At 36.0% G+C, this 15,793-nt stretch overlaps 1 protein-coding gene and 1 pseudogene across 5 annotated transcripts in view; one reads left to right on the forward strand and one right to left on the reverse strand.

Annotated features, from left to right (window-relative positions):
- The window catches only part of NT5C2 (5'-nucleotidase, cytosolic II), a 101,431-nt gene that overhangs the window by 31,928 nt on the left and 53,710 nt on the right, over nucleotides 1-15,793 (reverse strand). The gene's annotated exons all lie outside the window — the stretch shown is intronic.
- Nucleotides 11,382-12,078, forward strand: LOC131493651 (small ribosomal subunit protein uS3-like; annotated as a pseudogene).

Genomic DNA, 15,793 nt, shown 5'->3' on the forward strand with positions numbered 1-15,793 from the left:
ACAATCTGTTTGAGAGAATGTGGAATAAGGTAATATGTAAGTTCTACACTTTCAAGTTGTAAGAAGGATGCCCTGAGTCCTCTCTCATGACTTTGGACAATGACAATTTCTCTGGCTTTTCTAAGATAGGTTATCTTCCTTAGCTTGTACCAAAACTTTTTAAGAAACTTTGACAGTGCTGTCACACTAAGAACTTCAAAAGGTGCATCCAGTTTACACACTAGCCACAGTAGGTTCTACTCAGCTGATGTTCCATTATTAACTTAATTCAGTACCATTACAAGGAGCCTCATCTTTCTTTAAGAAATGCTGGAAAAAAAAAAAAAAAAAAAAGAAATGCTGAAACACCACACAAACACTCACATTGTCATATATCTTTTTTTTTTTTTAATGTTGCCTGGTACATATATGGTCAAATGATGTTTATAAGGATGCCCAGACCATTCAGGAAGGGAAGGGTCAGTCTTTTCAATAGTGTTGAGAAAAACGGGATATCCACATGAGAAAGAATGAAGTTGGATCCTTACTTTATTCCACATACAAAAATTAACTCAAAATGGATCAAAGACCTAAACATAGGGCTAAAACTATAAAACTCTTAAAAGAAAACAGAGGAGAAAATCTTTGTTATACTGATTTTGGCAACAATTTCTTGACATGACAGCAAAATCACAGGCAACAAGAGAAAAAATAGATGGACTGGACTTCATCAAAATTAAAAACTTTTCTGCATCAAAAGACACTATTCAAGACAGTGAAAAGGCACCCCACAGAATGAGAAACAATATTTGCAAATTATATACCTGGTAAGAGATTAATGTCCAAAATATCTAAAGACATTTCATCTACAACTCAACAACAAACCAAACAACCCAGTTAAGAAATGGACAAAGGACTAAGACAAGACATTTCTCCAAATAAGATATACCATATAGATGGCTAATAAACATATGAAAGGTGCTCAACATCACCAGCCATCACGGAAATGTAAATCAAAACCACAATGAGAGGAATGTCTGAGCGGCTCAGTTGGTTGAGCATTGGACTTAAGTGGCTGACTCTGGCTCAGGTTATGATCTCAGGGTCTGTGGGTTTGAGCCCTGCATGGGGATCCCTGCTGTCAGCACAGATACCACTTCAGATCCTCTGACGCTCTCTTTCTCTGCCCCTCCCCACCTCGCACTCTATCAAAAATAAATATTAAAAATATATTTTTTAAGCCATAATGAGATACAACCTCCCACCCATTAAAATGATCATTATCAAAATAACAACAAAAATCTTAAAATAACAAGTGTTGCCAAGGATGTGGACAAACTAGAACCCTCATGCATTGCTGGTGGAATGTAAAATGGTGCAGCCACTGTGGAAAACAATTCAGGACTTTCTCAAAAAGTTAAACATGTAATTACTATAGGATTCACCAGTTCCATTCCAGGGTATCTACCCAGAAGAACTGAGAGCAAAGACTAAAATACATACTTGTATATCAATGCTCCTAGCAGCACTACTCACAAAAGTCAAAAAGGTGGAAGCAACCCAAGTGTCCACTGATGGACGATGGATAAACAAAATGTGGTCTGTACATATAATGGAATATTATTCAGCCTTAACAAGGAATGAAATCTGATATATGCCACAACATAAAAGAAACGTGAAAACATGCTAAGAGACATAAGCAAGACCCATGGAATCATATGATTCCACTTATATGAAACATCTAGAATAGGTAACTTCACAAAAAGTAGATTAGGAGTTACAGGGGCTGAAGTGAAAAGATGATGGGAAGTTACTGCTTAATGAGTTTCTGTTTAGGATAATGAAAAAGTTGTGGAAATTGATAATGGGTTGCACGATATTGTAGATTTACTGAATGCCGCTAATTATACATTTAAAATAGATAAAATAGTAAGTTTTATGTGGATTTCACCACAATAAAAAAAAAGGGAGGGAAAAAGGTGCTCTACCTTGTTTGAGATGTCTTTGGTAACAGCATACCAATAATATATAATATATAATACTTCTTACTTTAGATTGTTTCTTCTCCTTTAAATGCCACGAATGCCAGGGGCACCTAGGTGGCTCAGTCAGTTAAGCGTCCGACTTCAGCTCAAGTCATGATCTCATGGCTTATGAGTTTGAGCCCCACATCAGGCTCTGTGCTGACAGTTCAGAGCCTGGAGCCTGCTTCAGATTCTGTGTCTCCCTCTCTCTCTGCCCCTTCCCTGTTCACGTTTTGTCCCTCTGTCAAAAATAAATAAGCATTAAAAAAAATTTAAATGCCACTAATGCCAGTAAGTTTTGTGAGGATATACAATAGCTGACAGAAACATGACCTGAGTGGCCTGGACTTAAGTCCAAGTAAATATACCATGCAAAATAAATGTTCATTTAAATGTCAAGTAAGTTGAGTCAATTCCAAAAACAATAAAACAAGATCATTGAGGGCATCTACTATGCATGACAGGGTAAGATGACAGATCAAAAGTCCAGGAATAGTTCTGCTAGTAAGAGGATAATCCTCTAATTTAGCAAAAACTAGTTTCTCTTAATTTCTTCTCTGGTACTTTTAATAGCTTTATTCTATCTTCTCTCTCTGCTTTGGGCTTGTAACTGCAAAACACTTAGTTTGAGATAATTGGATTTCATCCCTGGTGGCTAATAACATAGCCTAGAAAGGAGAGGAGGGCAGAAAAATTCAAAAGGAGAGTCTAACATATTTTCAATTCCTCCCAAGATTTAAAAAATGCACAATTTTAGAATTTTAACAATATCTAGAACAAAGTATTTACACAGTACTCTGTGTAAATTTCCTTACGTTTACTCCTAAAAATTAAAAGAAAAACCGTGTAAAATTATCTGTATTCTAAGGATGAGGATTATATTCAAATGCAAGACAATGACTTCTCATTGAGAGATTAGTAAATAATTTCTCTTCCTGTGATAGCTCGGAGCAGCATTAAGAAACAGAACTGACCTAGGTTTACATTCTAGCTATGAATCTTAAGCCAATTTCCACGTACAATTTCTTTTACCTCTTGACCTGGTGAACTATTTGCAAAATAGAGGCAATAATCCCCACTTCAGTGGGCTGTTGTGAAGAGCCCTACACTGTGCAGGTGCGCCAACTATGGATTTCAGCTCAGGTCATGGGCTCAGGGTTCAGAGTTTGAGTCCCGCATCAGACGCTGCGTTCAGCGGGGAGCCTGCTTGGAATTCTCTCTTTCTCTCCCTCCCTCCCTCCCTCCCTCTCTCTCTCCGCCCTTCCTGCATGTGTGCTCTCTCAAAATAAATGAACTTAAAAAAAAAAGGTACACTGTACATAAAATATATTTTATAGCACATATAGTACATGCTTAATAAATATTCTCTTCCTCCTGACAATTTCTCAGAAAAATGGGAAGGACTGGACAGTGACCAACATCCATTAGTACTGAAATGGTAACAAAAAATAAGGAACTTACTGTTGGACTTACCAAAATGGCTCAGAACCCTAAAGGTGTTGGAGCTGGAAAAAAATTGTAATGTGCCTCTTTTTGGATCTTTGGGCTCAACAGGGGCAATAAAAAGAAAGGAAAAATAAGAAAAAAAAAAAAAAAGCAGACTTCTTGACTGAAAAAGGAAAAATCAAAATGATTTAAATGAACCATAGAGGGGTGCCTGGCTGGCTCAGTTGGCAGAGCATGCTACTCTTGGTCTCTGGGTTGTGAATTTGAGTCCACATTGGGTGTGAAGCCCAAACAAAACAAAACAAAACAAAACAAAACAAAACAAAACAAAACAAAACAAAACAAAACATGAACCAATCTAGAAATAATACATCTTCATAATTGTAAACCAAGAGTCATTCTATATTTGTGAAGGTCATTAAGTAAATATTGAATCCTCCGTGGACACATACACTCTCCCTTGGGGTAAAGACTTCTGAAAATTACACATATATAATTTTGATGTTAATTCCATGAAACTTGTTGCATATTAAGTCTTTCTTGCAACTGCAAAGGTCAATTACTTCCTTTCATTAAAAGAGTTTTTATTGTTTCTAAAAAGCAAATAATTTCCATGGTACTTATTAGAAGCATATCAGTGATACCTTTGTCATAAAGGAAAAAATTTAAATTTAAATAAAAACCTTTCTCAGAATCCATTCCTTCACCATGATCCTGCTAAATAACCCTTCACTAAAAACAGTGCTTAATTTCTTTTTTCTGTAAACATAATCTGATGCCAAATACTTTGACATTTTAAATCTATTCAGAAAAAGAACTTCAACTTTCTATTAAGTTCATGATCATCTGTAATACTCACAAAGAAAATTCAAAAACAAAGGAGTGATTAAATATTCCACTGCTACCTGTCCAACATTTCAGGTTTTTCCACAATATATAGGAATATAAATGAGTTTAAGGTTGATATTCTTCTCCTTATTCCTTAGAGTTTCCTGTATAGCTTGAGACTGGTATATCAATACTTTGGTATCACTGCATTCATCATTTTACATACATCATTATTTCCTTTAAGGCTTATACCAACAGTTTACCCTCCTTCCCCCCCCCACCCTGCCCCCCGCAAACACACACACACCTTTTTCTTAAATGACTAACGTCAATCACACTGCTTTTTCTACAACCTCATAGTCTCTAAGGTTAAGATAAAAATAAGACTAGGCCTAAACTCTGAATGTGTGGGACTTAGCCTTCAAAACAGAAATAGGATTATTCTGACTCGTTTACTCTTCGATCACTTCTTACATCCAAATTATTCAAATTTAATAGCTATTGGCTAACAGTTGCTTGTAAAAGAAACCACATTTTGCAGATTAGCAGTCTGTCAGATAGTGAACTACAATCATGAGGACGTAATAGCAGTTACTTTAAGTTACTCACTGAATCAGAAAATAATTTCTCATTTGAAACCTCAGCAATAAATTTCTGGATATAATATTATAAAACTAAGTAATTAGAATACTAAAAGCAATAGAAACCACAGGTCCATTTATGTCTGTTTGCCACTTGAAAAATGAACAAGCAATAAACAACTTAAAAAAAAGTCAATTCTCCCTTTGCTTTCCATTTTTACTATTCTGTCCACTATTAACAAAAATAAATTCAGCAATATAACATTTTTAGCAGTCCTCTATACAAACAAAAACAAGGAAACAGAATTCACAAATAGTATAGCTTTACTCCCTTCATTCTATGGAGGGGAAACAGCTAGGTTAAAAACAACTTTCTTGCTCTTTCATATGTCCAAAGACCTAAATCTTTTTTGGCTTGATTTGTCCTGGGAAATGCAATCATCATTCTGATCCATCTGTCTGAAACATTTCAGCAGAAAAAGGCTAAAAGATTGCTCTCAGATAAAGACCACAAACACAAAATCTGTTGTCTAGAAAGCACCTACATTAGAGCAACTTAATAAAATAGAAAACAAAAGCACCCAGCAGGTCTAATTGAGGGAAAAAAAACCTTAAGAGAAGGGAAAAGAAAAACATATATCTGCAGAGGAAGACAAAAATATGCAAAGGACCAGTTTCTGATACACATCATGTGTATTTTTTTTCATGTGCATTTTTTATAAAAAACATAGTCCACCGCTGGTGAATGGCAAAGCTAATATAAAAGACTCAGTATTATCTAGAATCTAAACAATGACTTTCATATATATAACTTTTCTGTACTTGGTATACAAACTGGTTAAAGCATAATTAACGTACATACTCCCCGTAAGAGAAAATGTTAATCTACAGTATTAGATAAGGAGCTAAATACCAATACTGACATTAATTTTATAGGCAGATCTCAAGATTAAAATTAATTTAGGTCCAAGACAATCAGGAAAAATCAGCTTATGTCAACAGGTTAAGTTCTTCATTTTGGGAGTTTTAAAAATTTTATATAAAAATGTCGATCTTACATAGAAATTCTATAAATAAAGTAATAAAAACATTAAAAATGTATAGCTTGTGGGGTGCCTGGGTGGCTCAGTCGGTTAAGTGTCCGACTTCGGCTCAGGTCATGATCTCACTGTTCGTGAGTTCGAGCCCACGTCAGGCTCTGTGCTGACAGTTCAGAGCCTGGAGCCTGCTTCGGATTCTGTGTCTCCCTCTCTCTCGGCCCCACCCCTACTCATGCTCTGTCTCTCTCTCTGTCTCTCTCAAAAATAAATAAACCATTAAAAAAACTGTTGCCCCTGTTGAGCTCCTTTCCCTGATCATACTGTCTCTCTCTGTCTCTCAAAAAAAAAAAAAAAAAAAAAAAGAAGAAGAAATGCTAAAAAAAAAAAAAATTAAAAAAATGTATAGCTTGCTTTAATTACAAGGACAGCTGATGATAAACAAGACCTATGAAAGCTTGCATTCAGATGAGATGAAGATAATGAGGTTCCCATCAGAATGGATTATGCTACTGAACACTCTATGACACATTTCATTCAGGGAAATAAATGTACCAAACTACAAGCAAAATCATAAAATTTTCTAAAAGTAATAAAAGTCAGGCAATTATTTCTATTTAAACAAACAACCAACCAACCAACCCGGGGCGCCTGGGTGGTTCAGTCAGTTAAGCATCCCACTTCGGCTCAGGTCATGCATGATCTTGTGGTCTGTGAGTTCAAGCCCAGAGTCAGGCTCTATGCTGACAGCTCAGAGCCTGGAGTCTGCTTCGATTCTGTATCTCCCTCTCTCTCTGCCCCTCCCCTTCTCGCTCTCTTGCTCTCTCTCAAAATAAATAAATAAACTTAGAAAAATTTTTAAATAGTAACAATTCCTTTAAAAATCACCTTAAAATTAAATCTCCCTCATTCTCATGCATTCACTAAAACTGAAAGCTGGTAAGTTCTTAGCAGGAGAAAAAAGAAATCAGTAAAACTGATAAACCTCTTGCTAGACTGAAGAAAAAAAAAAAAAAAGACACAAATTACCAGTATCAGGAATGAAAAATACAACAGTACTACAGATCTTACAGACATCAAAAGAATAATAAAAATATAATGAATATTATGCCAATAAATTTAAAACTCAGTGAAATGGACACAAACTATCAAAACTGATTTAAGAAGAAACAGAAACTCTGACTAGCCCTATGTTTAAAAGTTGAATGCATAATTTAAAACATTCCCACAAAAATAACTCCTGGCCCAGACAGTTTTACTATTAATTCTATCAAATACTTAAGGAAAAAATAATGTCAATTCTACCCAAACTTTGAGAAATAGTAAAGGGGAACAATTCCCAAACTCATTTTATGAGGCCAGAATTATACCAAAACCAAAATTCAAGAGACATTACAAGACAACTATAAACCAATGCTCCTCATGGACAAAACGCAAAAATCCTCAACAAAATAGCAGCAAATCAAATTTGCTAATACATAGAACAGTACTTAACCAAGTGGTATTTACTCCAGGAATGCAAAGTTGGTTTAACATTCAGAAATCATTCAGTGTAATTCATCCTTGGATCTTCTCAACAGAGGCAGAAAAACATTTGATGAAATTTATCACTCATGTTAAAACTCCCAGAAAACTAAGAATAAAAGGAAACTTTCCAACCGATAAAAAGCATTTACAAAAAACCTACAACTAATATACTTAATGGTGAAAAACTGAACATTCTCTCTCCCTAAGGTCAAGAATACAGTAAAGAGGTCCATTCTCAACACCTCTATTCAACATAGTACTAAGGTTTTAGTGCAAGAAGGCAAAAAAAAATTTTTAGTAAGATATAAAGATTAGAAAGTGATTTGCAGATAATCTGATTATATATGTAGATAACTCTAAGAAGTGTATAAAAGAACTACTAGAATAAGTGAATTTAGAAAGTTACAGGATTCAAAGACAATATACAAAAATGAGCTGTTATTTCTAAATGCCAGCAACAAAATAATAGAAAATGAAATTTCAAACACCATTTACAACTACGTAAAAAATAGGAAATACTTAACAGATAAAAATGTATAAGACCTTTATACCAAAAAAGACAAAACATTGCTAAGAGATACTAAAGAAGATTAGGTAAATGGCACAATGTATCATGTTCCTGGACTCGAAGACTCAATGCAGTTAAAATGTCAATTCTCTACAAACTGGTCAAGAAATCCTCTTGGGGTGCTGGGTGGCTCAGTTGATTCTGGCTCAGGTCATGATCTCATGATTTGTGAGTTTGGGCCTGACATCAGGCTCTGCACTGAGTGTAGAGTCGGCTTAAGATTCTCTCTTTACCTCTCTCTTCTCTCTGCCCTTCCCCTGCTGCACGGTTTCACTCTCTCAAAAATAAATGCATAAACTTAAAAAAAAAAAAAAAAAAAAAAAAGAACTTCTACAACTCAACAAAAAAACAACCTGAGGCACCTGGGTGACTCAGTTGGTTAAGTGTCCGACTCCTGACTTCGGCTCAGGTCATGATCTCACGGTTCATGGGTTCAAGCCCCACAACAAGCTCTGCACTGACAGTGTGGAGCCTGCTTGGGATTCTCCTCCCCCACCTGCCCCTCCCTCGCTGGCGTGCACGCTCTCTCTCTCAAAATAAACTTGAAAAAAAAAAAAAAAGATTGCCTTTTTAAAAAAATTTAAAAATAAAAATAAAAGGACAAACAACCCAATTAAAAGATAGGCATCTGAATAGGCACTTCACAAAAGAAATTAAGTAGCCAATAACCACATGAAGATTTTCAACATCACTATTTATCAGGAAATACAAAGTAAAATCACAGTGATAACACTACACGTTCACCTGAATGGCTAAAATTCAAAGGACGGACAATATCAAACATAAAAAAAAACTTGGATCGGGGCGCCTGGGTGGCGCAGTCGGTTAAGCGTCCGACTTCAGCCAGGTCACGATCTCGCTGGTCCGTGAGTTCGAGCCCCGCGTCAGGCTCTGGGCTGATGGCTCGGAGCCTGGAGCCTGTTTCCGATTCTGTGTGTCCCTCTCTCTGCCCCTCCCCCGTTCATGCTCTGTCTCTCTCTGTCCCAAAAATAAATAAAAAAAAAACGTTGGAAAAAAAAAGAAAAAAAAAAAACAAACTTGGAGCAAGCAGAATTCTCATGTTTCCCGGGTGAGACTTTAAAATGGCATGACTACTTTGAAAAACCATTTGTTTGTTTCCTATAAGGTAAACATATAATCTGGCAATTGTACTCCTAGGTATTTACCCAGAGGAAATAAGAATATACACCCACAAAAAGACTTGTAGTATACTACTGTTCGTAGCAGTTTTATTCACAGTAGCCCAAAATGAAACGACTCAAAAGTCCATCAACAGATAAATGAATAAACAAATTGTATACAGGTATCCCCTACTTTTTGAAAGTTCAAGTTATGCCACTTAACCTTGACAAAGGACCTATATTTGTACCTGTTTTTGCTAACTGAAATAAATCTGAAGAGGATTTTTGCTTTTATGAAAAAAGCGAAAAGCAAAACTGGCATTCAGCATTTGTTTTGCAGCCAGCCCTTGTAGAGGCAGTTCATACCACAAGCACCAAGAGTGGCTCCGTGACACTCCTTCCCTGTGACTTAATATCTTAGCATCAAGCCACCATGACTTTCAATTGTGTCTGTAAGCTACTGTGCTTTAGCTCAATTTATTTTGTGTATTCATTAGCAACATGTGTTTTACAGTATCAGAAAAGCCTAAGAACAGTTATTTTGAGGATCTGGAAATGCCCCCAATTTTCTTCCATATAAATTAAGGGTAACTGTTTCTTCGCTTTACGACATTTCAGCTTACAAATAGTTTCAGAGAACACTCTACTTCAGATAGCAGGGAAAACCTATGCACATGCAATGGACTACTACTTGGCTTCCTCCTCCAAAAAAAGTAAAGTTTAAAGAGAAACAGGATAATTTTATAATGTTGACGGGTTAAAATCACTAGTAATAAGACTTACTGGTATTATGGTCTGAAAAGAATACACCATTTCTGTAGTATTCTTCACAAATGTGCATAATACTTCATCATGTGAAAAAACATCAGACAAACCCAAATTGTAGAAGATTCTACAAAAGTATCTAACCAAAAGTGTCACAGTAATGAAAGACGGGACTGTCACAGAAGACACTAAGGAAAAATGAGAACCAAATGCAATGTGGGATCTTAGACTGGGTTAAAGAATATTAGTGGGAAATTTTGCAAAAACTGAATAAAGGCTATATTTCAATTAGTAGTATTGTACTGATGTTAATTTCTTAGTTCTTATAATTGTACTGTGGTCAACTATATTAAATAAGAGGTCACCATCAGAAGAGAATAGAGGCTGGGGCATCTGGGTGGCTCAGTCAGTTAAACATCCAACTTCAGCCTACATCATGATCTCACAGTTCATGGGTTTGAGCCTGATGTTGGGCTTTGTGGTGGCAGTGAAGAGCCTGCCTGCTTTGGATTCTCTGTCTCCCTCTCTCTCTGCCCCTCCCTGCTCGCTTGCTCTCTCAAAACAAAACAAAACAAAACAAAACATTAACAAAAAAAAAAGAGAAGGGGTGCCTGGGTGTCTCAGTTGGTTGAGCATCTAACTTTGGCTCAGGTCATGATCTCACAGTTCATGGCTTCGAGACTCACATCAGGCTCTGTGCTGACCGCTCAGAGCCTGGAGCCAGCTTCGTTCGGTTTCTGTGTCTCCTTCTCTCTCTCTGGCCCTCTCCTGCTTGCGCTTGCGCTCTCTCTCTCTCGGTCTCTCTCTCAAAAATAAATAAACTTTAGAAAATCTTTTTTACAAGAAGAGAATAGAAGCCAACTATTATTTTTGCAGCTCTTTCATAAGTCTAAAATTATTTCAAAATAAAGTTTTAAAATGTTGAGGGTAAGAAAAAAGGAAGAATGAACTGCTTACTGACAGACAAAAAACATCATCAATGCATCACAAAAACATTATGTTGAGCAAAAGAGGCCAGACACAAGAGTATATACTGTATGACTCCATTTATATGAAATTCTGAAAAGGGCAAAATTAATCTACAACGATGAAAAGCCCTGAGGCAAATGGCAGGGTAGAAGGGAGAACTGACTTCAAAGAGGCAATGAGGGAACTTTTTGGAGTGATGGAAATATCCTTTATCCTAATTGTGGTAGTAGTTACACATGTATACATTTTGTCGAACTAAATCTATATACCTAAAATGCATGTGTTTTATCATATGTAACTTACTATTATTTTAAAATTAAAAACATAAGTTCATATTTAAAAGTATTCCACTTGGTCTTTCCTTTCAGCAGTGCGCAGCAGCAAGATGGTGCAAATTTCCAAGAAGAAGAAGAAGAAGAAGAAGAAGAAGAAGAAGAAGAAAGAAGAAGAAGAAGAAGAAGAAGAAGAAGAAGAAGAAGAAGAAGAAGAAGAAGTAGTAGTAGTAGTAGTAGTAGTAGTAGTAGTAGTAGTAGTCTATTGCTGATGGCATCTTCAAAGCTGAACTGAATGAATTTCTCACTTGGGAGCTGGCTGAAGATGGCTACTCTGGGGTTGAGGTCCAAGTTACATCAACCAGGACAAAAAATCATTATCCTGGCCACCAGGACACAGAATGTTCTGGGTGAGAAGGGCTGGCGGATCCGAGAATCTGCTGCTGTGGTTCAGAAAAGATTTGGTTTCCCTGAGGGCAATGTAGAGCATTATGCTGAAAAAGTGGCCACAAGAGGTCTATGTGCTATTGCCCAGGCAGTCTCTGTATTACAAACTCCTAGGAGGCCTCCTTGTGTGGAGGGACTGCTATGGTGTGCTGCGATTCATCATGGTGAGTGGAACCAAAGGCTGTGAGGTCATGGTGTCTGGGAAGCTCCAAGGACAGTGGGCTAATCCATGAAGTTTGTGGATGGCCTGATGATTCAAAGTGGGGACCCTGTTAACTACTACCTTGACACTGCTGTGTGCCCTGTGCTGCTCAGACAAGGTGTGCTGGGCATCAAAGTGAAGATCATGCTTCCCTGGGACCCAAGTGGTAAGAATGGCCCTAAGAAGCCCCTGTCAGATCATGTGAGCACTGTGGAACCCAAAGATGAGATCCATCCCGCCACCCCCATCTCGGAACAGAAGGGTGGGAAGCCAGAGCTGCCTGCTGTGCTGCAGCTGGCACCCACAACATAACAGCGTCTCCTCTCCTGGGCAGCTGAACCTGGAGTTTGGATTTTGCCCTGTAATAAAATCTTTGAAAAAGAAAAAAAAGTATTCCACTTGAATAGTGCATATTTTTATACTGGGTAAACAAATACTGTGATTTTTTTTTTTAGTTTTTAATTAATTAATTTTAAGTTTTTATTTCAATCACCCAGTGCTCATAACAAGTGCAGTCCCTAATCTCCATCCCCTATTTTACCCGTCCCTTCCTTTATCCTCCTCTCCTCTGGCAACCATCAGTTTGTTCTCTAAAGGTAAAAGTCTGTTTCTTGGTTTGTTTGTTTTTCCTTTGCTCATTTGTTTCTTAAATTCCACATGAGTGAAATCCTATGGTATTTGTCTTTCTCTGACTTATTTCACTTAGCATTATATGCTCTAGCTCCATCCATGTCATTGCAAATGGCAATATTTCATTCTTTATGATGACTGAATAATATTCCATTGTGTGTATGTGTGTGTGTGTGTGTGTGTGTGTGTATACACACACACATATACACATACCACATCTTCTTTTTCCATTCATCAGTCGATGGACACTTGGGCTGCTTTTCATAATTTGGCTATTATAAATAATGCTGCTATAAACATAGAGGTGCATGTATCCTTTGAATTAGTGTTTTTGTATTCTTTGGGTAAATATCTAGTAGTGTAATTCCTGGATTTTAAGTTTGAGGAACCTTCATACTATTTTCCACATTGGCTGCACAGGTTTGCATTACACCAATGCACAGGGGGGATCCTTTTCCTCCACATCCTCGCCAACACCTGTTGTTTCCGTGTTTTTTGTTTTAGCCATTTTGACAGGTGTGAGGTAATATGTCACTGTAGTTTTGATTTCCATATCCTTGGTGATGAGTATGTTAAGCATCTTTTCATGGGTCTGTTGGTTACCTGTATGCCTTTGGAGAAATGGTTGTTCATGTCTTCTGCCCATTTTAAATTAGATTATTTGTGTTTTTATCGCTTCTCGGCCTTTTGGTTAAAATCAAGTGTAGATTATTTGTGTTTTAGATGTTGGGTTTTATAAGTTCTTTATATATTTTGGATGCTAACCCTTTATCAGATGTCATTTGGAAATATCTTCTCCCATCTAGTAGGTGCCTTTTAGTTTTGTTGACTGTTTTCTTCGCTGTGCAGAAGCTTTTTATTTTGACGTAATCCTCATAGTGTATTTTTCCTTTTGTTTCCCTTGCCTCGGGGGACCTATCTAGAAAAATGTTGCTAAGGCCAATGTCAGAGAAATTACTGCCTGTGCTCTCTTCTAGGATTTTTATGGTTTCAGATCTCAAATTTAGGTCTTTTTTTTTTAAAGTTTTTTAATTTATTTAAGTTTTTAATTTAATAAAGTACAGTGATTCTTAAACTGACATATTAAAACCTACGTACCCAAATTGTTCATTCAATATATATTTTTACTGGGCACCTACTACATGCCAAGTTTGGCAACACATCGGATATAAACGTGAAAGAAAGCCCTTGCCCTTGAAGAACTCACAAGCCAATGGGGAGACAGGCAAGCAAACAAGAGCTGCAAATGATATATAAATTGCTCTTAGGAAATGATGTACTAAGGTGTCAGGACTACAGAGAAGACAATGTCTCAGATGAGGTTTCAGAAAGAATACAGATCTTTTCCAAGAACTTATCCTGTGAGGCTATTACACTTATTCCAATGATGTTTATCCCAAAATACTCAAAGCTTTCAAAAAACACTTCTTTTAATCTTGTCTCCATACTTCATGGCACGTTGTTCTGGTGAAAAGTCCTTAGCACTTCAAGGGTGTGAGGTTTTTTAAATAACAAGTTATTCTCAGATAAATTTAATGTATACCATTCTGGAAAACAGGTGACAGTATAAAGCCAATAAACTTGTTTCCCTATGTGCTTTATGAAGGCAGCACCATAAGACTAACAATGTTTTTCATCCAACATTGAACTACTGAAATGATGTACAGTCTCTCAAGGGGGACTACTTAAAGTAGTCCTTTTGAGGGCTTAATTCCTGGTTTGTTTGTTTAAGGTGAGGAGCTTAGCACTTTGAAATTATACCTCACTATAAATTGTCATTATTCAAAATGATTAATTTAAACTTATCATATACATAAACAGGTGTGTGTGTATACGCACTCACACATATAAATGTATGCTTAGGTTTGAATCTCAGTTCAGGTATATCACAGCTAAACTTCCTTGGACAAAGTCCTTAATGTCTTATCATCTATAAAATGAAGACAATAGCAGTATCTGCCTCGTAGGGTTTTTGTAATATTAAGTAAATTATGTGAATGAGATAATCCATGTATTAAATGAGATAATCTATATAGAACATTTAGAATAGGGCTCGGCACATAATAAGCACTTAATAATTGTTAATAATTCATATTATCTTTATATATAAATATATTAGTGTCTACAGTAAGAGTAAGCATTAAAATATGAAGTCGGATTACAAAAAAAAACAAAAAAGCAAATAAAAAGAAGAAATTATAAGGTATCTTTAAAGTTTAGAGACTAAGATTCAGTAACTTCTTCATTAAACAAGAAAATTTGTTTTTTCAATATTCTGTGGGAATAACTATATTATCTCAAAGCTCAGTAACAAAACGTGTCTGGAACCTACAGGTTTTCAATAAATCAAATTGAAATCAAAACTATTTCAATACATTGAGACTGTCTTAATAACCAAGGGGGGAAAAAATCTGTCACTTTTGATCCCATTAACTTCTATCTCTGTTTTAGGTAATATCTCGCCATTCCTTTCCCTTGAAAGGTAAAATTCTAGAAAGGGGAGAAATTGTAGGATTTTCTCCCAATTTGGACAGAAAGATCTACCCTGAGAAAGTACAGTATTTCCACCTGCTTTCTGACAAGTGCTCCTAAAAATGTCTGTGTCTAATTAAAAAATATAAAAGAATTAAAATGCTGTAAAAACAACTGTAAGGCAATAGAAAATCAAATAAATAACAAAGAGTATAAAGGAAAGAAAGGAAAATTCAAGCCAAGTCAGTGTATATTTTTAATATATAAGTTGTCTGGTAGATGTCATGGCCACATCTATGTGTCAATTACCTATAAACTGCATGTGTTCATTTTTGCATTATTATATTATTATAACATGTATTTATTATTATTCATTTACTAGCCCAAACTGAACATCAAATTGAGATATGAGATGGAACTCAGTTTTCTAATACTGTTATATGAAAGGTTTCTGAAGATAAGTGAATTTATATATTTTAAGATTTTTGCATAAAGACAGTATTTTTTAGAGAAAATTTCTGAAAGATTCTCTTCCAGGTGTCATGGCAGTACACACATGCATGCACATACATATATGAATATGCACTCAACTCAGTCCTCCACCCCTACTACTTCTTAAATTAAATGACATTTTCACCAGATGCAAATATTTCAATAAAAACATCCTAAGTTCTGAAAAGATCTTGCAACTAATGACTAATACGTTGATTATTTTAAATATATATCAGAGACAGGAAGGGAGAAACAGCACAGTGCTGTGTTTAAAGTCTATCTGATAATGAACAAAGCGAACAGCTCTAATTTTTAAAAAAGTCTTTACATAGCATATTTGCAATCCATTTGTCTTAAGAATAACATTAAACATTTTAGCTGATAAAAGTTTTCCTTAGGTAGAGCAAAAGATACAAAATTCCATCCGTGAAGA

This window comes from Neofelis nebulosa, chromosome 13, assembly GCF_028018385.1.
Source record: "Neofelis nebulosa isolate mNeoNeb1 chromosome 13, mNeoNeb1.pri, whole genome shotgun sequence".
Lineage (NCBI taxonomy): Eukaryota > Metazoa > Chordata > Mammalia > Carnivora > Felidae > Neofelis > Neofelis nebulosa.